General features: G+C 44.7%; 1 protein-coding gene and 1 pseudogene across 1 annotated transcript in view; both read left to right on the top strand.

Moving 5' to 3' along the window:
• Window positions 1–26488, top strand: part of ZNF592 (zinc finger protein 592) — a 98092-nt gene that overhangs the window by 23083 nt on the left and 48521 nt on the right. The gene's annotated exons all lie outside the window — the stretch shown is intronic.
• On the top strand, window positions 11521–12175 carry LOC141994625 (zinc finger and SCAN domain-containing protein 29-like; annotated as a pseudogene).

The raw sequence follows: 26488 nt of genomic DNA, 5'->3' as shown, positions 1-26488 counted from the left end.
CCGCTCCCTATCCCCTGACTGCCCCACCCCTATCCACACCCCCCCATGTCCCCTGACCGCACCCTCCTGGGACCCCTGTCCCTAACTGTCCCCCCCAGAACCCCACCCCCTATCCAACCCTCCCTGTTTCCTGACTGCCACCTCTGCCCCATCCAACTGCCCCCTGTCTGCCCCCCCCCGGGAGCTCCTACCCCATATCCAATCCCTCCCTCCCCCCCCCCCCCCCCACTATATCACTGAGAGCAGCAGGACAGGCTTATTGGAAAGCCTGGGAGGTGGGCGGGTGCAAGCCATGCTTCCCGCGCAGCAGCATGGCTGCAGGGGAAAGGCAATAGAGGGGGAGAGACTGGGGACTAGCCTACATGACTGGGAGCTCTGGCTGGGCAGGACGGTCCCGCGGGCCGTAGTTTGCCCACCTCTGCTCTAATACTATAATGATGGGTAAACTTGGAAAAACCCATCCAGATAAATCATGAGGGCCTAAATGAGTTTCATCTGTATGGACCAAAAATAAAAAGCAGGACCGTAACAGTACAGGGTGAACTCATAAATTGTCTGCCCTCTATAACACTATTAGAGAGAGATGCACAGCTGTTTGGTCCCCCAGGTATTAATCACTTACTCTGGGTTAATTCATAAACAGAAGTGATTTTATTAAATATAAAAAGTGGGATTTAAGTGGTTTCAAGTAATAACAGACAGAACAAAGTAAGTTACCAAGCAAAATAAAACAAAATATACAAGGCTGACTTAATACACTAAGGATCTAGTTACAAATACTAACTTCTCACCCTAGATGTTCTCTCATGTACAATCCTTTTCAGACCAACGTTGTAGTTTATGGCCTGGGTCCAGCAATCACTCACACCCCTGTAGTTACAGTCCTTTGTTCCAGTTTCTTTCAGGCATCTCTTTGGGGTGGAGAGGCCATCTCTTGAGCCAGCTGAAGACAAAATGGAGAGGCTTCCCGGTCCTTTTATATTCTCTCTCTTGTGGGCAGAAACCCCTTTGTTGTTCGGTGCAAAATCACAGCAACAAGATGGAGTTTGTAGCCACCTGGGCAGTTTACATGTCCATGAATGATTCAGCTCTTTGCAGGCCAATGCCATTGTTTACATGTTAGTTTGAACGTTCCCAGGAAAGCTCAGATGTGGATTGGCGTCTCCAAAAGTGCATTGTTAATTAAGTACTCCCAGTTACTTGTATAGACCCATCACAATATATTGGCCAAACCTCCCTTATGTGTTTCCTACAGCAAACACTTCAAATACAAGCATAGAGCCAACACTCATAACTTCAGATATAAAAATTATATATGCATACAAATAGGATGAATATATTCAGTAGATCATAGAATCATAGAATATCAGGGTTGGAAGGGACCCCAGAAGGTCATCTAGTCCAACCCCCTGCTCAAAGCAGGACCAATTCCCAGTTAAATCATCCCAGCCAGGGCTTTGTCAAGCCTGACCTTAAAAACCTCTAAGGAAGGAGATTCTACCACCTCCCTAGGTAACGCATTCCAGTGTTTCACCACCCTCTTAGTGAAAAAGTTTTTCCTAATATCCAATCTAAACCTCCCCCATTGCAACTTGAGACCATTACTCCTCGTTCTGTCATCTGCTACCATTGAGAACAGTCTAGAGCCATCCTCTTTGGAACCCCCTTTCAGGTAGTTGAAAGCAGCTATCAAATCCCCCCTCATTCTTCTCTTCTGCAGACTAAACAATCCCAGCTCCCTCAGCCTCTCTTCATAAGTCATGTGCTCTAGACCCCTAATCATTTTTGTTGCCCTTCGCTGGACTCTCTCCAATTTATCCACATCCTTCTTGTAGTGTGGGGCCCAAAACTGGACACAGTACTCCAGATGAGGCCTCACCAGTGTCGAATAGAGGGGAACGATCACGTCCCTCGATCTGCTCGCTATGCCCCTACTTATACATCCCAAAATGCCATTGGCCTTCTTGGCAACAAGGGCACACTGTTGACTCATATCCAGCTTCTCGTCCACTGTCACCCCTAGGTCCTTTTCTGCAGAACTGCTGCCTAGCCATTCGGTCCCTAGTCTGTAGCGGTGCATTGGATTCTTCCATCCTAAGTGCAGGACCCTGCACTTATCCTTATTGAACCTCATCAGATTTCTTTTGGCCCAATCCTCCAATTTGTCTAGGTCCTTCTGTATCCTATCCCTCCCCTCCAGCGTATCTACCACTCCTCCCAGTTTAGTATCATCTGCAAATTTGCTGAGAGTGCAATCCACACCATCCTCCAGATCATTTATGAAGATATTGAACAAAACCGGCCCCAGGACCGACCCCTGGGGCACTCCACTTGACACCGGCTGCCAACTAGACATGGAGCCATTGATCACTACCCGTTGAGCCCGACAATCTAGCCAGCTTTCTACCCACCTTATAGTGCATTCATCTAGCCCATACTTCCTTAACTTGCTGACAAGAATACTGTGGGAGACCGTGTCAAAAGCTTTGCTAAAGTCAAGAAACAATACATCCACTGCTTTCCCTTCATCCACAGAACCAGTAATCTCATCATAAAAGGCGATTAGATTAGTCAGGCATGACCTTCCCTTGGTGAATCCATGCTGACTGTTCCTGATCACTTTCCTCTCATGTAAGTGCTTCAGGATTGATTCTTTGAGGACCTGCTCCATGATTTTTCCAGGGACTGAGGTGAGGCTGACTGGCCTGTAGTTCCCAGGATCCTCCTTCTTCCCTTTTTTAAAGATTGGCACTACATTAGCCTTTTTCCAGTCATCCGGGACTTCCCCCGTTCGCCACGAGTTTTCAAAGATAATGGCCAAGGGCTCTGCAATCACAGCCGCCAATTCCTTCAGCACTCTCGGATGTAACTCGTCCGGCCCCATGGACTTGTGCACGTCCAGCTTTTCTAAATAGTCCCTAACCACCTCTATCTCCACAGAGGGCTGGCCATCTCTTCCCCATTCTGTGATGCCCAGCGCAGCAGTCTGGGAGCTGTCCTTGTTAGTGAAGACAGAGGCAAAAAAAGCATTGAGCACATTAGCTTTTTCCACATCCTCTGTCACTAGGTTGCCTCCCTCATTCAGTAAGGGGCCCACACTTTCCTTGGCTTTCTTCTTGTTGCCAACATACCTGAAGAAACCCTTCTTGTTACTCTTGACATCTCTTGCTAGCTGCAGCTCCAGGTGCGATTTGGCCCTCCTTATATCTTTCCTACATGCCCGAGCAATATTTTTATACTCTTCCCTGGTCATATGTCCAACCTTCCACTTCTTGTAAGCTTCTTTTTTATGTTTAAGATCCGCTAGGATTTCACCATTAAGCCAAGCTGGTCGCTTGCCATGTTTACTATTGTTTCGACTCATCGGGATGGTTTGTCCCTGTAACCTCAACAGGGATTCCTTGAAATACAGCCAGCTCTCCTGGACTCCCTTCCCCTTCATGTTAGTCCCCCAGGGGATCCTGGCCATCTGTTCCCTGAGGGAGTCGAAGTCCGCTTTCCTGAAGTCCAGGGTCCGTATCCTGTTGCTTACCTTTCTTCCCTGCGTCAGGATCCTGAACTCAACCAACTCATGGTCACTGCCTCCCAGATTCCCATCAAAGATCATAACCTTTGAAAAGTTGTTACATGACATATCTAGCACAAAGCATATTCCAGTTATGTCATATTTATACTCATAAGCATATTTCCATAAACATAGAGTGCAACGTCACACTGCCCTTTATAGTTAGCATATACCTTCATCTTCTGCTGTCACTTTGGTACAGTTTGTACAAGTTTTCTATACATACAGCTACTGGTTATCAGTGGACAGGTGCCAGGGTCAATGTTAATTTTAACAGTACCTTCTAAAGGTCCTGCAGTACTAAAAAGAGGTTCTGTTTAAAAAAAAAAAAAAAAAAAAAAAAAAAAAGCATTGCGATTACTTAATCGGATATCATCATCATCATCATCATCATCATCATCATCATCATCATCATCATTATTAAATAATTTTGAAACTTCAGTTGTGTATCAACGAAGACCATGCCCCACATGCTTATAGACACTGAGGGCTTTGTGTGGCCTACAGGAAGCTGATGGTGATGGGTGAGTAGGAAAGAACCTGGTCTGACTGTTCCAAAGCTTTGCAGAGCTGACAGTTAGTAAAACTATCTTCTTTCTTCTGATACTGAGTCATTTTGACAATTGTTTTATTGAAACAGGAAGCCCAATGATGCCATTTTTACACAGCCACTTTTCAGAGTGGAACTATACTTTAGCCTTCGATTTCCTGACTTGCAAACACCCTTACAACCACAGGGCCACATCTGATAAGGTTTTACAGGTAATATTTATTTTTGACCTTAACTCTAGCTCAGTGAGGTTTTTGTTTCTCTGGGAAACTAATAAGTAAAGGAGGATAAAATTCATGATTCTAAAAGGACTGCGCTACTCATCTGCTTTTTGAAATCTGTCTTTAGAAAGAAAAATAAAGCATTATGGACAATTAGGAAGTACTGGTTTGTTTAAAAAATGTTATTGATAAAGAGCAGGTAGGGGAATATGTAGGAAACTTGACCATATATAAGTTAGCAGCTCTCAGTCATGTGCATCAGAAATTACTGACATGAATATCTTAAACTGCTGCCAGATCTTTGTCATGACTTTTCAAACTGGGTGTATATTGGAAAAATGAAAAGGGCATTTGGGAATTAATTTCAATCTCTTGGTCTTTTTATTTTTTTTAAAAGATCTTGGAAAGAAGAAAAACCACGGAGGCTCTAGGGTGAAATTCACTTCTGTGCAGAGGGGCAGCATAATGCTTATGTTCCACTTTATCCCTTCTGCATTGTATGCATGTGACCGACATAGAGCTGGAGCAGTAGTTGGAACACTGACTAAATAGGCCCTCTTGGCCTAGGCTAGGAGGCTGAGTTCTCGTCTTACCTGTGTCACTGATGATGATAAATCTGTGCCCTTCTGTGTAGAGAGGAAGGTTTCATAGCCTGACCTCAGGAGGCAGTCAAGTATTGTTTCCCCCAACATGTTACGGATGAGGTAACTGAGGATCTGAGACACTGTTGTTGTTGTTCGTTTTTTTTAATCATTTCTGGCAGAGTAAGAAATACAACCCAGGTCTGTAATGTAGCAGACCTAACTGAATGACACTTATCTATACTGCCTCACAGAATGAATGACACATGTGAGCTTGCCTGTGCGTCTTTAAAATGGGGCTACCCACCTTCACAAAGCCTTTTGAAAACATTAATGTATACTTTAAATGCAGATATCATCAAGCAAATAGCAACTTCGAAATCCTTTCAGGCCTTGCTCTAACCTCTAGACCATACTCTCTTCTAAGAGCTAGGAGCAGAATCAAGGAATCCTGTTACCACTGTTCTCCTGCTGTCATAGGAAACAGTTGTACAAACTGTTTGGAGAGAGTGTGTTGCATGCCTTCTAGTGGCTGGTCCTCAACGATTGTGAAGAAAACCTTGACAATGGTCACCACCCTGCTCCTACTGTGACTCATCACTTCCCCGATCCCCACTCATTCCTTGCTCTGTGAGATGAATAGCTGTTGGTGAGACAGAGGAGGTGAGTGAAGGGGTAGTAGTGGGTAGAAGAGGAATGTGTGCAAAAGGTTGGATGTGGGGAAATGGGACTGGAGGGGAAGTCCAGTGCCTCAACACTGCATTGGTTACACTCCATCCACTTGTTAAATATATTAAACAATGAAAATGAAAAAAAATTTATCTACATGGTAATGAATGTTTAAGTGTTAATCTGAAAAAGTAGGGTGTGCTAAAAATTGTAATCAGATATGCACACAAGGAGAACTTCTGGAGTATTTTAAAAGGTCAGTCTCTATTCCTGCATTGAAGGTTAGTAATGCCAGAGACTGTGAACAACATTGAACTGTAGATCTGATAAGACACCCATGTAAAGTTTTGTTGAAAAGTGTTGTTGGCTTGGTTTCCTCACTGAAGTAGAAACCAGAGTGGCAATCTTTGCCCTGAGGATCTTATGCAGGCATGTGATAAAAGTGCAAAGGGAAATTTTATATATGGTTTGTAGATTGCGAGACAGCATTTGATAAAATCCAACACAGGATACCACCCATTCATGAGAGTAAAGAAAAGGATTACTTGTGGCACCTTAGAGACTAACAAATTTGTTTGAGCATAAGCTTTCGTGAGCTACAGCTCACTTCATCGGATGCATTCAGTGGAAAATACAGTGGGGAGATTTATATACATAGAGAACATGAAACAATGGGTGTTACCACACGATCCATTGTCTACAGCCAAGCTCTACGATACAACTGCATTTGCTCCAACTCCTCAGACAGAGACGAACGCCTACAAGATCTCTATCAAGCATTCTTACAACTACAATACCCACCTGCTGAAGTGAAGAAACAGATTGATAGAGCCAGAAGAGTACCCAGAAGTCACCTACTACAGGACCGGCCCAACAAAGAAAATAACAGAACGCCACTAGCCATCACCTTCAGCTCCCAACTAAAACCTCTCCAACGCATCATCAAGGATCTACAACCTATCCTGAAGGATGACCCATCACTCTCACAGATCTTGGGAGACAGGCCAGTCCTTGCTTACAGACAGCCCCCCAATCTGAAGCAAATACTCACCAGCAACCTCACACCGCACAACAGAACCACTAACCCAGGAACCTATCCTTGCAACAAAGCCCGTTGCCAACTGTGTCCACATATCTATTCAGGGGACACCATCATAGGGCCTAATCACATCAGCCACACTATCAGAGGCTCGTTCACCTGCACATCTACCAATGTGATTATATGCCATCATGTGCCAGCAATGCCCCTCTGCCATGTACATTGGTCAAACTGGACAGTCTCTACGTAAAAGAATAAATGGACACAAATCAGACGTCAAGAATTATAACATTCAAAAACCAGTTGGAGAACACTTCAATGTCTTTGGTCACTCGATTACAGACCTAAAGGTTGCAATTCTTCAACAAAAAAACTTCAAAAACAGACTCCAACGAGAGACTGCTGAATTGGAATTAATTTGCAAACTGGATACAATTAACTTAGGCTTGAATAGAGACTGGGATTGGATGGCTCATTACACAATGTAAAACTATTTCCCCTTGTTTATTCCTCCTCACTGTTCCTCAGACGTTCTTGTCAAGTGCTGGAAATAGCCCACCTTGATTATCACTACAAAAAGCTCCCCCTCCCCCGCTCTCCTGCTGGTAATAGCTCACCTTAAGTGATCACTCTCGTTACAGTGTGTATGGTAACACCCATTTTTTCATGTTGTTGTGTGTATATAAATCTCCTCACTGTATTTTTTCCACTGAATGCATCCGATGAAGTGAGCTGTAGCTCATGAAATCTTATGCTCAAATAAATTTGTTAGTCTCTAAGGTGCCACAAGTCCTCCTTTTCTTTTTGCGAATACAGACTAACACGGCTGCTACTCTGATTCTTGAGAATGTAACTGATCTCAAGATAAAAAGCCTGTATTTGGGGACAGAAAGCGGCAATATGAATGAATGAAATCTGAATACTGCAGCATCAAGGTTACATTCTGTCTCCAACTGTTTAACATATAGGTAGGAAGGTATAATGAGGTTTAAAAGACACCTATCTGGACATACAAGTCTACAAATCAACAACATAAGATACATGAATAATCTGAAGATCTTCCCTAGTTGAAGCAATGCAAAACAGAACATGCTTATTGCCATGAACAGTATCAGCAGGAAATATGGAGTGAGGAAGTATGATAATGATAAGTAAACATGGTGATGCACAAATTAGGTAACACCTATACCTTTGGCCGTTGCATGGTGGAACAAGCGAATAGATATCCCTGTTTAGGGAGTCTAACAACATCAGATGAAAGATATGACACAGTAATCAAGCTTCTAAAAATGTATTCAGTAATTTTCAAAGGCTCCTGCATTGTTGAAAGTCAAAACTGAATATTTGCACTTAATTGCTGAAGGGCTACATATGGTCAACTCTCCTGTATGGATGTGAGAGCTGGACACTTAAAAAGGACACAGATCAAACTCAGAACATTTGAATTCTGGTTTTCTAGAAGAATGTTTAGTTAATTGTATAATGAACCCTATGAACAAAGAGGTGATGAGAAAGATTAATTTAAAAGGAGCACAGTGACTTGAGATCCTACGTAAAGGAACATCTTTTTGTGGACACATAGCTTGCTGATCCCTGAGTGACTCACTTCCAACACTCTGACTCTCATGCAAAATCGCAGGCGGAGGAAAAAGACAATTATATCAGAAATATCACCAGATGGACTGCCCATTCAAAAGAGGGTGGAAGGTAGATGAGGTAATACCTTTTATTGGACCAATTTCTGTTGGTGGGAGAGAGAAGCTTGTGTCTTTCATGTCCTGAGACCAACACGGATACAACAACACTGCAAAGAAGAAAACTGGACAAGCAACAAGGAAGGGGCAGTGGCTTGGGAACACACCTGTCTGCAGCTTAAACCAGAAAATAGAGATTTGTTGAGGGGTCTTGGGAGTGGAGGAAACTGAGGAGTTGCTGAAACAAGATGTGCTGTGTTTAAAACTTTTTTCCTGGGGGGAGAGTTTTACTGATACCCAGTGTTTTTCAGCTCTGGGCTTGTCTACATTACCTGCAGGATCAACGGGCAGCGATCGATCCAGTGGGGTCAACTTATCACGTCTAGTCATGATAAATCGACTGCCGAGCACTCTCCCGTCGACTCCGGTACTCCACCGGAGCAAGAGGCGCAGGCGGAGTCGACCGGAGAGTGTCAGCTGTCGACTCACCACAGTGAAGACGCTATGGTGAGTAGATCTAAGTATGTCTATTTCAGTGACGTGTCTGGGCCCACCCGTATCCTCCAGCATGTAGGTGTGACATCAGGTACTTGTGTATTACAAAAAAAACTAGAAAATTTTACACAAAAAACAAATGAAACTAGGTTGCTGAACACAACATATGTGAGACAGTCACAAAGGCCAGGAAGTGTCAAAATCTACCTAATACATATCTCTTCCCCCACCCACAGGCACCTTACCACTATCCTAACAACTGGACTCCACAGATCACACCACAACTATCAAGCATTCAAACCTCCACTCTAGAATATTTTATCACATTTACTATCAGGCAGCTATGACTGTATTGGTTACAGTAGGTTCACATTCTCAAGGTGGTGTTTACAACCATGAGGAATATTGAAAGCTGCACCTGCAGAAGAGGCTACTGTTGTCAAAAGCTGGTTTAACACCTCAGCAAACTCTGGTTCCAGGTACTTAAACAGTGATTTCCAGTTCAGTGGATTTACTTTTTTTTAAAACTTTGGCAGCAAACAAGTACTGCTTAATTATTTTAAAATAAATTATTTTAATTAGAACTGTCGATTTAATCACAGTTAACTCACGTGATTAAAAAAATTAATCAGGGTTTATCACATTGTTAAACAATAGAATATGAACTGAAATTTATTAAATATTTTGGATGTTTTTCTACATTTTCAAATATATCTATTTCAATTACAACATAGAATACAAAGTATACAGTGCTCACTTTATTTTTTATTACAAATTTTTGCACTGTAAAAATGATAAAAGATAAAAAATTTTCAATTCTTCTCATACAAGTATTGTTGTGCAATCTCTTTATCATGAAAATGCAACTTACAAATGTAGGGTTTTTTTGTTCCATAACTGCACTCAAAAACAGAACAATATAAAACTTTAGAGCCTACAAGTCCATTCAGTCCGACTTCTTGTTCAGCCAATTTCTAAGAGAAATAAGTTTTTGTTTGCATTACGGGAGATAATGCTACCCACTTCTTAATTACAATGTCACCTGAAAGTGAGAAAGCATGGCACTGTTATCTTTTGCGATGCCAGCTACTTATGTGCTAAAGATTCATGTGTCTCTTCGTGCTTTGGCCATCGTTCCAATGGACATGCTTCCATGCTGATGACACTTGTTTAAAAAAAAAAGTGTTAGTTAAATTTGTGACTGAACTCCTTGGGGGAGATGTGTATGTCTCCTGTTCTGCTTTATCCGCATTCTGCCATATATTTCATGTTATGGCAGTCTCAGATGATGACCCAGCACATGTTGTTCGTTTTAAGAACACTTTCACTGCAAATTTGACAAAATGCAAAGAAGATACCAATGTGAAATTTCTAAAGATAGCTACAGCACTCGACCCAAGGTTTAAGAATCTGAAGTGCCTTCCAAAATCTGTGACAGATGAGGTGTGGAGCATGCTTTCAGAAGTCTTAAGAGCAACACTCTGATGCAGAAGCTACAGAACCCAAACCACCAGAAAGGAAAATCAACCTTCTGCTGGTGACATCTGATTCATGATGATGAAAATGAGCATGTGTTGGTCTACACTGCTTTGGATGCTTATCAAGCAGAACCTGTCATCAGCATGGACACACGTCCCCTGGAATGGTGGTTGAAGCATGAAGGGACATATGAATCTTTAGTGCATCTGGCATGTAAATATTTTGCGACACTAGCTACAACAGTGCCATACAAACACCTGTTCTCACTTTCAGGTGACAATTGTAAACAAGAAACAAGCAGCATTATCTTCTGCAAATGTAAACAAACTTGTTTGTCTGAGCAATTGGCTGAACAAGAGGTAGGACTGATTAGAGCCTACAATCCAAAGTTTTACATTTGTTTTTTGAATGCAGGTTTTTTTGTACATAATTCTACATTTGTAAGTTCAACTTTGATGATAGAGATTGCATTACAGTACTTGTATTAGGTGAATTGAAAAATACTATTTTGTTTTTTACAGTGCAAATATTTGTAACAAAATAAAGTGAGCACTGTACACTTTGTATTCTGTGTTGTAATTGAAATCAATATATTTGAAAATGTCCAAAAATATTATTATTAAAGAATAATTTGTATTCTATTGTTTAACAGAGCAATTAATTTTTTTAAATTGCTTGACAGCCCTAATTTTAATAAATCATTGAAATGGTTCATCATAGGCCTTAACATATATTGTCATAATTTCATTTTAAATGTTTTTATTTAAATATTTATTTTTAAAAATAAACTCTACAAGTAAAAGATATCAAACTTGGTGAATGCCACTGGGCTAAAGGTTATGGGACTGGGGGTGGCACTGACGCCATTACCACCTCCTTTTTTTTTTTTTTTCCTTTTTCCTTTTTCCCCTTGGAAAAGTACTGACCTGGTTCAGGCACCTAACTCCAGGAGAGGAGACTCCACTGTGAATCCCAAGTGGAGATAGGTGCCTCCCTCTGGGCAAGACTAAGGCCTGGTGTACATTAAGAGTTTGTCGGATTTAGCAGCATTAAATCGAATTAACCATGCACCCGTCCACACAACGAAACCATTTTTTTTTTTACATAAAGGGCTCTTAAAACTGATTTCTGTACTCCACCCAACTAGGAGATTAGCGCTGAAATTGACATCGCCATTTCGAATTAGGGTTAGTGTGGACGCAATTCGAAGGTATTGGCCTCCGGGAGCTATCCCACAGTGCGCCATTGTGACCGCTCTGGACAGCACTCTGAACTCAGATGCACTGGCCAGGTGTACAGGATAAGGCCCGGGAACTTTTGAATCTCATTTCCTGTTTGGCCAGGCGAGCTCATCAGCACAGGTGACCATGCAGTTCCAGAATCAAAAAAGAGCTCCAGCATGGACCGAACGGGAGGTACTGGATCTGATCGCTGTATGGGGAGAGGAATCCGTGCTATCAGAACTACTTTCCAAAAAACGAAATGCCAGAACATTTCAAAAAATCTCCGAGGCCATGAGGGACAGAGGCTACAGCAGGGACGCAACACAGTGCCGCTTGAAACTTAAAGAGCTCAGACAAGCATACCAGAAAACCAAAGAATCAAACGGATGCTCCAGGACAGAGCCCTAGATATGCCGCTTCTACGCTGAGCTGCATGCAATTTTAGGGGGGGCCACCACCACCACCCCTGTCTGTGGACTCCGATGATGGGGTACTCTCTGCCATGCCTGAGGATTTTGTGGACGGGGAAGATGAGGAGGAGGAGAAGCTTGAGGAGAGCACACAGCACACCATTCTCCCTGACAGCCAGGATCTTTTTATCTTCCCTGACTGAAATACCCTCCCAACCCAACAAAGCCGGAGAGGGGAACCTCTGGTGAGTGTACCTTTTAAAAATATAATACATGTTGTTATAAAAGCCAGCGTTTTTTAATGATCAAGTAGTCCTGAGAACTTGGGATGCATTCGTGGCCAGTACAGCTACTGGAAAGTCTGTTAACGTGTCTGGGGATGGAGCGGAAATCCTCCAGGGACATCTCCATGAAGTTCTCCTGGAGGTACTCTAAAAGCCTTTGCAGAAGGTTTCTGGGGAGAGCAGCCTTGTTCCGTCCTCCATGGTAGGACACTTTACCACGCCATGCTAGTAGCAAATAATCTGGTATCATTGCATGACAAAGCCTGGCAGCGTATGGTCCCGATGTTTGCTGGTATTCAAGCAACATCCGTTCTTTATAGAATCATAGAATATCAGGGTTGGAAGGGACCTCAGGAGGTCATCTAGTCCAACCCCCTGCTCAAAGCAGGACCAATCCCCAATTAAATCATCCCAGCCAGGGCTTTGTCAAGCCTGACCTTAAAAATTTCTAAGGAAGGAGATTCTACCACCTCCCTAGGTAACGCATTCCAGTGTTTCACCACCCTCCTAGTGAAAAAGTTTTTCCTAATATCCAACCTAAACCTCCCCCACTGCAACTTGAGACCATTACTCCTTGTCCTGTCATCTTCTACCACTGAGAATAGTCTAGAACCATCCTCTTTGGAACCACCTCTCAGGTAGTTGAAAGCAGCTATCAAATCCCCCCTCATTCTTCTCTTCTGCAGACTAAACAATCCCAGCTCCCTCAGCCTCTCCTCATAAGTCATGTGTTCCAGACCCCTAATCATTTTTGTTGCCCTTTGCTGGACTCTCTCCAATTTATCCACATCCTTCTTGTAGTGTGGGGCCCAAAACTGGACACAGTACTCCAGATGAGGCCTCACCAATGTCGAATAGAGGGGAATGATCACGTCCCTCGATTTGCTCGCTATGCCCCTACATGTACATCCCAAAATGCCATTGGCCTTCTTGGCAACAAGGGCTCACTGCTGACTCATATCCAGCTCGTCCACTGTAACCCCTAGGTCCTTTTCCGCAGAACTGCTGCCTAGCCATTTGGTCCCTAGTCTGTAGCTGTGCATTGGGTTCTTCCGTCCTAAGTGCAGGACCCTGCATTTATCCTTATTGAACCTCATCAGGTTTCTTTTGGCCCAATCCTCCAATTTGTCTAGGTCCCTCTGTATCCTATCTCTGCCCTCCAACGTATCTACCACTCCTCCCAGTTTAGTATCATCCGCAAATTTGCTAAGAGTGCAATCCACACCATCCTCCAGATCATTTATGAAGATATTGAACAAAACCGGCCCCAGGACCGACCCCTGGGGCACTCCACTTGACACCGGCTGCCAACTAGACATGGAGCCGTTGATCACTACCCGTTGAGCCCGACAATCTAGCCAACTTTCTACCCACCTTTATAGTACATTCATCCAGCCCATACTTCTTTAACTTGCTGACAAGAATACTGTGGGAGACCGTGTCAAAAGCTTTGCTAAAGTCAAGAAACAATACATCCACTGCTTTCCCTTCATCCACAGAATCAGTAATCTCATCATAGAAGGCTATTAGATTAGTCAGGCATGACCTTCCCTTGGTGAATCCATGCTGACTGTTCTTGATCACTTTACTCTCGTAAGTGCTTCAGGATTGATTCCTTGAGGACCTGCTCCATGATTTTTCCAGGGACTGAGGTGAGGCTGACCGGCCTGTAGTTCCCAGGATCCTCCTTCTTCCCTTTTTTAAAGATTGGCACTACATTAGCCTTTTTCCAGTCATCTGGGACTTCCCCCGTTTGCCACGAGTTTTCAAAGATAATGGCCAATGGCTCTGCAATCACATCCGCCAATTCCTTTAGCACTCTCGGATGCAACTCGTCCGGCCCCATGGACTTGTGCACGTCCAGCTTTTCTAAATAGTCCCTAACCACCTCTTTCTCCACAGAGGGCTGGCCATCTACTCCCCATGTTGCGATGCCCAGCGCAGCAGTCTGGGAGCTGTCCTTGTTAGTGAAGACAGAGGCAAAAAAAGCATTGAGTACATTAGCTTTTTCCACATCCTCTGTCACTAGGTTGCCTCCCTCATTCAGTAAGGGGCCCACACTTTCCTTGGCTTTCTTCTTGTTGCCAACATACCTGAAGAAACCCTTCTTGTTACTCTTGACATCTCTTGCTAGCTGCAGCTCCAGGTGCGATTTGGCCCTCCTGATTTCATTCCTACATGCCCGAGCAATATTTTTATACTCTTCCCTGGTCATATGTCCAACCTTCCACTTCTTGTAAGCTTCTTTTTTATGTTTAAGATCCGCTAGGATTTCACCATTAAGCCAAGCTGGCCGCCTGCCATATTTACTATTCTTTCGACTCATCGGGATGGTTTGTCCCTGTAACCTCAACAGGGATTCCTTGAAATACAGCCAGCTCTCCTGGACTCCTTTCCCCTTCATGTTAGTCCCCCAGGGGATCTTACCCATCTGCTCCCTGAGGGAGTCAGTCTGCTTTCCTGAAGTCCAGGGTCCGTATCCTGCTGGTTACCTTTCTTCCCTGTGTCAGGATCCTGAACTCGACCATCTCATGGTCATTGCCTCCCAGATTCCCATCCACTTTTGCTTCCCCCACTAATTCTTCCTTGTTTGTGAGCAGGAGGTCAAGAAAAGCTCCCCTGCTAGTTGGCTCGTCTAGCACTTGCACCAGGAAATTGTCCCCTACGCTTTCCAAAAACTTCCTGGATTGTCTGTGCACCGCTGTATTGCTCTCCCAGCAAATATCAGGAAAATTAAAGTCACTCATGAGAACCAGGGCGTGCGATCTAGTAGCTTCTGCGAGTTGCCAGAAGAAAGCCTCATCCACCTCATCCCCCTGATCCGGTGGTCTATAGCAGACTCCCACCACTACATCACTCTTGTTGCTCACACTTCTAAACTTAATCCAGAGACACTCAAGTTTTTCTGCAGTTTCGTACCGGAGCTCTGAGCAGTCATACTGCTCTGTTACATACAGTGCTACTCCCCCACCTTTTCTGCCCTGCCTGTCCTTCCTGAACAGTTTATAACCATCCATGACAGTACTCCAGTCATGTGAGTTATCCCACCAAGTCTCTGTTATTCCAATCACGTCATAATTCCCTGACATCACCAGGACCTCCAGTTCTCCCTGCTATCTCTGTGTTATCCTCAGGAGAGTGAAATCGTTCATGGTAACCTGGTTGAAATAGGGGAATTTAATTTAAGGGGACATTCAGAGGTGGCCATTCCTACTGGGCTGTTTGCCTGTGGCTGAAAAGAAATCCTCCCCGCAGTTAGCCACGTCGTGGGGGGCGGGGGGAGGGGCATTGGTGCTGAGCTGTTTGCGTTTGGCTAGCAGGGATCTTCCCTGATACCAGCCATTTGGTGGGGTGAGGGGTTAAGCAATTATCCCAGAGAATTGGATGGCTGGGGGGTGGGGGGGTGGTTAGTTTGGTTTCTGCTGCTGCACATTAACAGGAAAACCGCAGCACTAAATGGCCAACTCAATGGGCTTTGCTTGGTATGGGAGAGGAAGGCGCTGCTGTTATGAAGGTTGCAGAAGCCGAAATACTGTGGCTTACCATGGCCGCCTGCAAGCCGAAATCTGTTGCCCGGCACTGCATGTGTGATCTCTAACACCAAAGCCGCAGGCACTCAATATAAGATGCAAAATGCTACCTTGTTCCAAAATCACATGTGCTATGTAATGTGAATAGTGTTGTTCACCATGAAAGAGTATAGCCATTGTTCTGTAAAATGTATCTTCACTCCCTTTTTTTCCTCCAGCAGCTGCAAATGTTTCAGGCCTCCCTTCTCTGTCCCAAAGGCTATCTCCGATAAGGCAGCGAAAAAAACGCATGCACGATTAAATGTTCTCTGAGCTCATGCAGTCGTCTGGCACTGACAGAGCTCAGCAGAATATGTGGAGGGACACAATAGCAGAGTACAGGAAAGTGGTGGCTGAACATGAGGAGAGGTGGTGGCAGGAAGATCAGAGGAGGCATGAGGCAATGCTGGGGCTACTGCGGGATCAAACGGACATGCTCCAGCATCTGGTGGAGGTTCAGGAACGGCAGCAGGATCACAGACTGCTGCTGCAGCTCCTGTTTAACCGCCCTCCCTCCTCCCCAAGTTCCACAGCGTCCTCAACCAGATGCCCAAGAACGTGGGGGTGCGGGAGGCTCCGGGCATCCAACCATTCCACCCCAGTGGATAGCCCAAGCAACAGAAGGCTGTCATTCAACAAGTTTTAAAGTGGCCTTTTCCTTCCCTTCTACCCTCCTCCCACACCCCACCCAGGCTACGTTGTGAGTTATCTTCCGATTTTTGTAATCAATTAATAAAGAATACATGTTTTTTTTTAAATGATAGTGACTTTATTTCCTTTGCAAGCAAGCTGTGATTGAAGGTAGGAGAGCGGGTGGCCTACAGGGAATTTAGAGTCAACCAAGGGGGCAGAACTCCAACCAGACAGTCGTCTTCTTCCTCAGACTGAGCCTCATGGCCTCAGCTGCCTACGTGACACTGTATGCTTGGCTTAAGATGAGAGATCTGCAGCATTGGCAGATAGTGTTTTGCTAGCCAAGTTCAGACATGGGCTTGAAATTGACTCATCCAAGAGAAGTTACTCCTATCCCTCTTATGGTGGATACAGAGTCACAATGTCCTGAAATGAGTAACATTCAAACCCCCCCCCCCGCCCCCGCAGCTCTATCAGCAACTATCCCTGCTGATACTCTGAAGAACTGAGAGCAGTTCGCTGGGTTCTCAAGCCTTTCTTTCCTTATTTGCAACATGACGCAGTTCAAGTTGTTATGGACAACACAAAAGCCATGTGCTATGGACAAGCAAAGAGGAGCTCATTTCACTTAGCAGGGCAAGGAAGCTGTGGTGCTAAGGGACTGATATATTAATCACATTTACCTCATTGCCCTGCATCTGATGGTCAAAACAACAACCTACCAAATCAACTGAGCATGGATGGAAGGGAAGAGCCTGAATGGCCTCTAAAGGTATCAGTGATGGACAAGATATTTTCTCTGAGGAGTTAACAAAAAAAATTTTATTAAGTCAAAAATTCAAATGCCTGAGGTTCTGCTCAAGAGCAGTAGCAGACAGTCAGCCCATTCCCAGGTCCTACTTAACTGGGGAGTAGGTTTCCTCTGTGCTTTTCTTCCATTTACTCTTATCCAAAGAGTAATAAAATAGATCTAAAACAAGGCAAAGCCAAAATAATTTTGGTTGCTTCTGATTTCCAGACCTGCATGGCTCTAGAGAGGAGCATTGACCTCACTCTGTGAGCATAGACCTGTTGTCTCAGAACAGCCAGAATTATCACCTCGATCTTCATAGGCTTCTGACAGATCTAGAGACGTCCTGTTCACTGGAAGTGCAACATGTCTTGATAAATTTCAGGAAGCAATCCATTCACAAATACTGTGACCTTAGAGAAAAAGTTTCAAGTCTGGGTATCCTAGTCCCAACCTCAGCTCTAGTCCAGTGTATACTTGAATGCATGCTTCACCTGAAACTTTATGGTCTTGCCTTTGTCTGTGAAAGTTTATTTAGTAGCTACATCTGCTTATCACGTGCTAATTGATAATGGAACTGTATTTGCTTATGACACAGTAAAGAGATTTAAGGATCTAGTGGATATCTATCCATCAGTCAAAGGTACAGCTCTATAATGGGATCTTAACCTAGTTTTTACTCAGTTTCTCCTTTTGAGCCTCTGAACAAATGTTTGCTGTTTCACCTGTCAATAAAAACAATAAGCTAAGGCTGTGAGAAAGTAGTGATTGTATGGTTCAAAAGTTATGGCTACAGTTTGCTAAAGTTGCAGTTTTGGTGTGGGCCAATGTGCCAGGCGCAACACCTCTCAAAGTTGTGGCAACTATGAAAAGTTGCAGTGTGTGTTTAAAAGTTATGGTTTCTGCAACAAAATTGCAGCCTGTGATTTTTCTTACAGCCTTAATTATAACCATAACACCTGCCAGAAGAGTAAGTGACCTGCTGCAAGCCCTGATTGCTGATTGTGAAAAACTGAAGTGTCAAAGACAAAGTGGTTCTCCATTCCTCCAAAGCATGGTGGCACTAGAGCTTTTCAAAGTAAAGGCCAGTAGAATTTAACAACATTGGCTGTTTTTTTCCCTAGTGTCATTCTCAGAAGAGACTGAACAGCTTTGTCCTAAGTTTTCTAAAAATATTCATTCTAAGGCAGACACGCAGCATGGAAAATTTCAGTCCAAATAGTTACAATTTGGCAAAGTTAAAAGCATCTGAAAACAGTGTCTTAATGAGAAGTGTCAGGCAATCTTATTAGGCAATTCTATTGCCTATTTTTATATAAATTTTATTTATATGTAAATAAAATATCCCCAGTAGAGTGGGTTTACAAACAAGCATGAACAGAGACATGAACAGACTTCCATAGGAACACTTTGAAAGACTGAGTGTGTTTAGTTTACATAGGAGACAAGTAAAAGTGTACACGTTAAAAGTAAACAGAATAAAGAATGGTTAGAGGAGGTATATCTATCTTTCCTTTTTAATACAAGTACAAAGAATTTTCTACAAATTATAGACCCTTTTTATATTAGAAAATTATTACAACCAACATGGAGTAATTCACTATTAGACCTCATTCTGATGGATAGAGAGAAATTAATCACTGAATTTAGTGGTTGCCTAAGTACAACTGACCATGCCCTGGTTACATTTGTTTTTGTAAGCAAAATACACTCCCAGCCAGTGAAATATATACTTGATGCTTTAAAAGGCCCATCTCTCAAAACTAAAAATAGATTATGATCAAAACTGATTGGGAGCAACAATTTTAAAAACAGAAGTGTGAACAAAAAAAGCTTAACACCATATTAGATTCCCAAATAGCCACAATTCTTCAGTTACAGAAAAATGTTACTTTGGTTTAAAAAAAAAAAAAAAGATTGAGAGTGTGTAGAAACAGTAGTAAATATATAAACAAATAGAAAAAGAAAATTGATAGTAAATAACATGAATTAGAAGGTTTTTTTAAATGCAGGTAATTGATAAGGGAACTTAAAGGTATTGATTAAATATCTGTGACCAATAAGATAAAAGAAAATACAGACCCTGGACTTCAGAAAAGCAGACTTTGACTCCCACAGGGAGCTGATGGGCAGGATCCCCTGGAAGAATAACATGATGGGGAAAGGAGTCCAGGAAAGTTGGCTGTATTTTAAAGAATCCTTATTGAGGTTACAGGGACAAACCATCCCGATGTGTAGAAAGAATAGTAAATATGGATTGGCTTAACAGTAAAATCCTTGCTGATCTTAAACAAAAAAGAAGCTTACAAGAAGTGGAAGGTTGGACAAATGACCAGGGAAGAGTATAAAAATATTGCTTGGGCATGCAGGAGTGAAATCAGGAAGGCCAAATCACACCTAGAGTTGCAGCTAGCAAGAGATGTTAAGAGTAACAAGAAGGGTTTCTTCAGGTATGTTAGCAACAAGAAGAAAGTCAAGGAAAGTGTGGGCCCCTTACTGAATGAGGGAGGCAACCTAGTGACAGAGGATGTGGAAAAAGCTAATGTACTCAATGCTTTTTTTGCCTCTGTCTTCACGAACAAGGTAGCTCCCAGACTACTGCACTGGGCAACACAGCATGGGGAGGAGGTGACCAGCCCTCTGTGGAGAAAGAAGTGGTTCGGGACTATTTAGAAAAGCTGGACGAGCACAAGTCTATGGGGCCGGATGCGCTGCATCCGAGAGTGCTAAAGGAGTTGGCGGATGTGATTGCAGAGCCATTGGCCATTATCTTTGAAAACTCATGGCGATCGGGGGAAGTCCCGGACGACTGGAAAAAGGCTAATGTAGTGCCCATCTTTACAAAAGGGAAGGAGGATGATCCTGGGAATTACAGGCCAGTCAGCCTCACCTCAGTCCCTGGAAAAATCATGGAGCAGGTCCTCGAGGAATCAATTCTGAAGCACTTTGACGAGAGGAAAGTGATCAGGAACAGTCAGCATGGATTCACCAAGGGCAAGTCATGCGTGACTAATCTAATTGCCTTCTATGATGAGATAACTGGCTCTGTGGATAAGGAGAAAGCAGTGGACATGTCGTTCCTTGACTTTAGCAAAGCTTTTGACACAGTCTCCCACAATATTCTTGCCAGCAAGTTGAAGTATGGACTGGATGAATGGACTATAAGGTGGATAGAGAGTTGGCTAGATTGTTGGGCTCAACGGGTAGTGATCAATGGCTCCATGTGTAGTTGGCAGCCGGTATCAAGTGGAGTGCCCCAAGGGTCGGTCCTGGGGCCAGTTTTGTTCAATATCTTCATAAATGATCTGGAGGATGGTGTGGATTGCACCCTCAGCAAGTTTGCAGATGACACTAAACTGGGAGGAGAGGTAGATAGGATACAGAGGGCCCTAGACAAATTAGAGGATTGGGCCAAAAGAAATCTGATGAGGTTCAACAAGGACAAGTGCAGAGTCCTGCACTTAGGACAGAAGAATCCCATGCGCCGCTACAGACTAGGGACCAAATGGCTCGGCAACAGTTCTGCAGAAAAGGACCTAGGGGTTACAGTGGACGAGAAGCTGGATCTGAGTCAACAGTGTGCCCTTGTTGCCAAGAAGGCCAATGGCATTTTGGGATGTATATGTAGGGGCATTGCCAGCAGATCGAGGGACGTGATTGTTGCCCTCTGTTCGACATTGGTGAGGCCTCGTCTGGAGTACTGTGTCCAGTTTTGGGCCCCACGCTACAAGAAGGATGTGGAAAAATTGGAAAGCGTCCAGCGGAGGGCAACAAAAATGGTTAGGGGACTGGAACACGTGACTTATGAGGAGAGGCTGAGGGAACTGGGATTGTTTAGTCTGCGGAAGAGAAGAATGAGGGGGGATTTGATAGCTGCTTTCAATTACCTGAAAGGGGGTTCCAAAGAGGATGGATCTAGACTGTTCTCAGTGGTAGCAGATGACAGAACAAGGAGTAATGGTCTCAAGTTGCAGTGGGGGAGGTTTAGATTGGATATTAGGAAAAACTTTTTCACTAGGAGGGTGGTGAAACACTGGAATGCGTTACCTAGGGAGGTGGTGGAATCTCCTTCCTGAGAAGTTTTTAAGGTTAGGCTTGACAAAGCCCTGGGTGGGATGATTTAGTAGGGGATCAGTCCTGCTTCGAGCAGGGGGTTGGACTAGATGACCTCCTGAGGTCCCTTCCAACCCTGATATTCTATGATTAAAAAAGGTATTTTAAATATATATCAGGAACAAAAAGAATCCAAACATTGGTCTAGATCGGTGTAGTCAATAGATGGACTGCGGGCCAAATCCAGATCGCCAGATGGTTTAGAATGGACCGCAAAATCTTATTTACTTATTATTTTTGTATTTTTCTCTGCCATCTGGACCTTGACAAAAAATAATTGATTACCCCTGGTCTAGATCCGTATCTACATTTGGTGTTACAGTTGTCAATAATGCAGAAGAGTTTTATATGTTTCTACTCTGTATTTGGAGCAAAGCTGGATGATTGATATCCTATAACAATGAAATACTTTCTATTCCAACAGTAATTAAGGAGGATGTTAAACAGCATCTGTTAAAATTAAACAGTGACTTGCAGCCACAGAGCCAGCTCCCAATTGGGCCAGATTTTTGAAATTGTTCAGCACCCAGAAGCTCCCATTATTCTCACTGAATCCTCCTAAACTTAATGAGAACAATGGAAGTTGTTGAGTGCTTCTGAAAATCTGGCCACTTCATTTAGGTGACTGAGTTGCCTCTGTAATGCCCCCATATGGACCATCAGAGCAAAACTCACCACTTCCCTAGGTAACCCATTCCAGTGCTTCACCACCCTCCTAGTGAAATAGCGTTTCCTAATATCCAGCTTAGACTGCAACTTGAGACCATTGCTCCTTGTTCTGTCATCTGCCACCACCTATTCAGGGCTTGTCTTCACACAGTATATGCTTCAGCTGAAGCCGCCAGAATCTGGTCATCCCTTATAGCAGGGGCTCCTCCAATCTGTAAGCCTTCCCAGTCTTTGAGCTGCAAGCAGGTATGTCTCAGAACAGGAGCAGGAGACCTCTGCACTTCTTCCTGGGCATCCCTGAACTGGGCTAGATTTCCTTTTAAACTCCCCTCTCTATGCCTGATATTTGCAACAGGTGTAGCAGGGCAGGGCCGATTGGCTCCACAGGCTCTCATTACCCCACTTGTTGCTAGTGGTGGGGCTTATCTGACCCATCACACATTCTCTCTGTCAGGTGCTTAGTTGGGACACTAGTCTTCCCCCACCAGCTCACCTCAATTTTGAGAGAAAAGTCTGCATTTTAGGGAATGCTCCCAGCTCTATGTTGGACACTGAACAAGAAGGGCTGGAGGGACGGACAGGTACCACCTCATGACTTGGGGGTGTCCGTCATGGCATGGAGCCATCATAGAAGGGTGTGATCTGTGACCAGAGTGGATTTATTGTTGAGAAGGTAATACCATCCCCCAAGGCTGCCTTCATGACCCCTTTCACTGCTAAGCCCTCTTTTTCTATAATGGAATAGGCCTTCTCTCTTGGGAACAGTTTGCAACTTAGAGGACAGGATGTTCCCTGCCATTGACCACCTGCGTGAAGACAGCTCCCAACACAGCTTCAGAGGCATCAGTTTGTATGAGGAATTCCTTGGTGGAGTCCAGGCTGTATAAAATGGGTCCCCTATGGAGGTGAGGCTTTAGTGTCTGAATGGCCTCAGTAGCTTCCATCCAATGGATCTTTCTTGGGCTGCTGTTCTTGAGCAGATTGGTGAGAGAGGCCTCACATAACTGCTGAGGGGCTAGAGGACCTGGTCCATTCTCTGTTGCAATGTTGCTGGAGCCCCATATAAGCCAAACAGTATGCTCTAGAACTTATGTAGGCCATAGGGGTGTCAAAGGCTGATTTTTTTATTTTTATTTTTTGGTTTGTGGGGGGGGACTCCAGAGCAGTGGTTCTCACTTATTTGATCCGGCCTCCCTTCTTCGTGTCTGTAGTTCTTTAGCGCCCTCCCCGCCGCAATACATATACCACCACCCAGCTCTGACGACAGAAAGCAGAGCAGCGGGTGCTTGCCAGGCACCCAGCTCTAAAGGCACAGCTGCATCAGCAGTAGCTCAGAAGTAAGGGTGGCAATGTGAAAAATGATATTCCTCAGTATCACTTTTCACAGCAGACTTAGTGCCCCATTACCACCCCTACTTCTGCACTGCTGCCGACAGCTGGAGCCCCGCCATCTCCAGGTGAGGGTGGCGGGGAGCAGCGGGGAAGGAGAGCCTGAGCCTGGACTCCCTTCCAGTGAGGATGGGGAGGGTGCAGGGGGAGAGCCTGAGCCTGAATGGCGGGGCTCTGGCTGTCCCCTTTATCCTCGCCTCCCAGGTGTGGATGGCCCTTCGGCCCGAGCCCCACCACCCAGGGCTGACAGCCACAGCTCTTCCTCCCCCAACCCCCAAAAGCACCCAGCTCACGTCTCCCATGACAAATTTCTGTGCCTCCCTTGGGAGGCCCGCCCCATAGTTTGAGAACTGCTGCTCCAGACTGAGTGGGATTTGCCTCACCCAGTTGATCCACAAGGCATGAGGTTTGGGTCAAACTTTGAGACAGCATTGGTTGACTTTTACAAAGTGAGTGAAAAATCAGGTGGTCCCATCCGGCTTAGGGACCAACACAACTGGACTCTTCTAGTTGCTGTGGGATTCTTCAAACACCTCCGGGTCCAGCATAGATTGGTGTTCTTGCTTCATAATTTCTCCCATCTTCTGTGGAAGATGCCACAGGGTCTCTCTGGCACAGTGTCCAGGCTCAATTTGTATGTGGTGGGAGGTGAGGTGGGTTCATCCTGGCCAGGTAGAGAAAATAGAGAATGTGGCTATCAGTTGTTGAGTTTCTGTTGTGCGGTGTGAGATTGTCTCCAATACAGACTGCTCTGGAGCCTAAGATGCTGGATATCTGTGTCCTAACTCTGGTTCCAGAGGTTAGAGAGCTATAGATAGGCCCTACTGGGCTTTCTGTGGCCTTAAAAGATTGACATGATAAACTTGTTTTTTCTTTTGTCGGCTAATTTCATAATTTACCGGCCCTACTTAGTGAATTATTTTGGAAGGGCCCAGCCAATGGGCCAAGAGTTTTGATTCCAAACTAGGGAATAACAGGCACCTGATCCCTGGGTTTGAACACTCCCAGGTGGGCCCCTTTGTTGTAGGCAGTCTCTTGAGCACTCTGGGCATTCAGATGATTTTTCCCTTGCAAAGGTGCCTAAGGTTGTTAGCTTCTTGCAGTGGGTGAGAACGCCTGTACATCCGATCCTAAACTGAACTTTGCACCGCTTGATGATCTGTACCTTATTCTCTGATAACCAGAAACTTCTACGCTTAAACTCTGTACCATTTTTTTTAATTTTAACATCTTAATAAAATTATTAAATGTGTTCAGCCCAGGGAGGTTGCTCCTCCCACATTTCCTATACTAAATCCAGCATCCCCTAAGGCTGCCTCCCATAGAGCAATTCAAGTGGGGGAAAAGTCTATAGATGACTGCAGCACCTCACACACCATAAACAGGAGGGGGGAGCAGTAACTGGTCACAGTCATGGGGGTCTGTGGAAACAAGCTTCTTTAATGTGTTTTGAAGCACTCTACCAACCCACCAGTTGGGAATGGTAGATGGCAATTCAGAGAGACTTTTATAATATGAACATCTCCTCTAGTATGTGTGTTAATCTAGTGTGATGTAAAGCTGGTTCCCTAATACCCGTTGTATTTAGATAATGTCCCAGGGAGCTCCTGGAGTCAGTACCAAAGAGTCCCTTACAAGGGTTTGGCCAGACCCTGAGTCTAGTGGGCCATCACTTCTATGCTGTTTACTTTAACAGGGATAGTCAACTTAAGTGGCCTTGGTTGGTGTGTTCAGGCCTCCGCAGTCCAGATTTGCCCATAACCAGATTCCATGAATGGATGGTCCCCATACCTGTGCCCAGATTGGCCACAGGAAACACAGACATTATGAGCCTGGTGGCTGGTATTGGGACCTGTCCCTAGATAGACCCTTCTGTGTATGCCATCTCCATTCCAGCTGCCAGGGGTTGCCCTTATTAGATCATAGCTCGAGAATCCTAGAACCAGCCTGGGCTGCGGCAGCTCCTGCTCTGAGGTAGGCTTGACCACCATGATTTTCCAGGCAAGGGGCTCTTTGGGACGTCAGCAACCCTAGGCAAGTTTTCAGTCCCCTTGAGGTGACCCCTGAGCTCCAGGGAGCCTATCCCTGGATGTTACTGCAGCTGCCATCTGTTCAAAAGTTTCAAGAAAGGGGTCTGGATCATCTCTAGGCTCCATCTCTGAGAGTCTGACTGGCACAGTAGGCATTGCTGGACTTGTGCCATAGTGAAGGACATAGCTGTTGTGGGAGGTTACAGTAGGGTCATGACCTGTTGCACCAACTGTTGTTGCTGTTGAGCAGCTAAATTTCAGATCAGTTGCTGGTGGCCATCAGCTGTAGGAGCTGCTGTTGGGTGTTCTGCTCCACCATCCATTTCAGCAGTTCCTCCATGTCTGTGCTGCCATGGTGCTCCTTCCTGTGTGTGTGTGTGTGTGTGTGTAAAGTTCTGACCTGCTCCCTTCAGCAGGGGGGCTAGATCTATGCCCACGTTCACGACCAAATTTGTGACCAGGTTGCATCTGTGGCATCTCCTTGTGGCCCATTAGGGCACAACTCTCCCAGCCGTGGTCTCTCTGAGGTCCAAGGTAGTGGTGTTTTGGCCCTCTGGCCAAGGAACACTTCAGTGCTATCTGTTGTGGGGTGCTATTGTCTGAAAGGAAATGAGGAACAACCTCCCCCACCCCACACACAAATTAACACAAAAAAGCTGACAGCGGGGTCATCCGATGAATTTTTGGTGGAACCCACCCTTCTATTCAGAGCTTGCCTTCTCCCTGTCCCATATTTTAGCTAAAGCCCCCAGAATCTGGTCATCCCTCCGAGCAGGGGCGTATCCAGCTGGTGAGCCCGCTCAGTCTCTGGTCTCATCCAGCTGGTAATTAGCTCAGTTTGTGGGCTGCAGCTAATCTTCAGTCACATCAGGAGCAGCAAAGCTCTGCTCTCCTTCCTGGGCTGGGCTAGATCTCCTTTTAATTCCCCTCTTGATGCCTAACATTTGCTGCAGGTGTAGTGGAGTGTGGCCAATTGGGCCCACAGATTCTCATTAACCCTCTTGTTGCCAGTGCCTAAATAGACGTGGAAAAGGTTTGAAAATCTAACCAGAGAGCTGGGAATGGATCACTTGATGATTACCTGT

The sequence above is a fragment of the Natator depressus genome, chromosome 10 (genome assembly GCF_965152275.1).
Source record: "Natator depressus isolate rNatDep1 chromosome 10, rNatDep2.hap1, whole genome shotgun sequence".
Taxonomy (NCBI): Eukaryota; Metazoa; Chordata; order Testudines; family Cheloniidae; genus Natator; species Natator depressus.
The sequence above is the reverse complement of the archived record's forward strand: the minus strand, read 5'-3'. Positions and strand labels throughout refer to the sequence as shown.